Source organism: Maylandia zebra, linkage group LG13 (genome assembly GCF_041146795.1).
Source record: "Maylandia zebra isolate NMK-2024a linkage group LG13, Mzebra_GT3a, whole genome shotgun sequence".
Lineage (NCBI taxonomy): Eukaryota > Metazoa > Chordata > Actinopteri > Cichliformes > Cichlidae > Maylandia > Maylandia zebra.
This window is the reverse complement of record NC_135179.1, coordinates 1593849-1595046: the sequence shown is the minus strand read 5'-3', so window position 1 is coordinate 1595046 and position 1198 is coordinate 1593849.

The following is a 1198-nucleotide window of genomic DNA, read 5'->3' as shown; positions in this document are numbered from 1 at the left end:
CCCTTTTTTTGCACGTTAGTTTTTGCCTTTGGTTCGAATCCTTCAACGACTGTTCTTTCTTTTTGTGCTAACTCTTTTAACTATTGTTGTTGTTTTGGGGGTTTTTTTGTTCGTTTTGTTTGTTTGTTTGTTTTGCTATAATGCTCAACCGAGGATGTAACATAATCGGATTAATGATGGTGCCTTGTATGTTATACTGTTGTTTATAAATAAAGTTTAATTTAATTTAAAAAAAAAAAAAAAAAAAAAAAAAGCTCCCGTTGATGTTTGTCACTACCCGATCCGTACCGGAAACCCGATCGGTACCCCGCATGCGCAAATCTTACGTCACTTCCTCTCTTTGCGACATTCAATATATTTGAATGATGCGGTTAGCGCCCAGTTAGCTCCTAGCATTTCTCAACAGCTCTGCCTTCTTTTCGACTGCCCGGGACATTTAAACAATGGATAATCCGTATACAAAGAAATTCATGCTTTTCTCCTCAACAGAGAGCGTCCCCCGATTGAGCAACAGCGCCGTAAAATAAGAAGAATGGCGCCGAATTACAGAGTTAATAATGCAGACTTTGTAATATCTCACGTGTAGATTCATCAGCCAGATGAAGTGTTTACTGACAATTGACAGTGATAGCGCACATCATCATCACTATTCCAGCAATCCTCTCTTCACAGACAAGCATAAACACACTCGACTATCGCTAAATCAAATTTAACACACGTTTGTAATGACGCTAATTCAGTGTATAATAGGGTTCATTCGCGTGGTCAGCAGGTGGCGGTATCCTCGTACACTGGGGAGTAAACTGCCATTAAACGAACAGAAGAAGAAGAAAACCCCATGCACATGCGCGGTACGGATCGGGTAGACCCGATTTGTACGGTCAGACTTTACACATGCGCAGTAAGGATCGGTGAGTCCTGAGCCGTAACTTTCTTTTTATTTTTCGTTTTTGTCTACATTGTACTGAAATGCTTCATTATTGCAAACATTTTAAGATATACTTGTTATTCTTAACATCTTAACAGATACTCTGACCCATAACTATCGTAAAACGCTACGACCGGAAGTAGAAACCTTTCGCGGATGCGGGGTACCGATCGGGTTTCCGGTACGGATCGGGTAGTGACAAAGTTCTCGGACGCGCTGACCCTCAGAAATATGGGGACCGATGCTTTTTCACAATAAAACACTGATGCA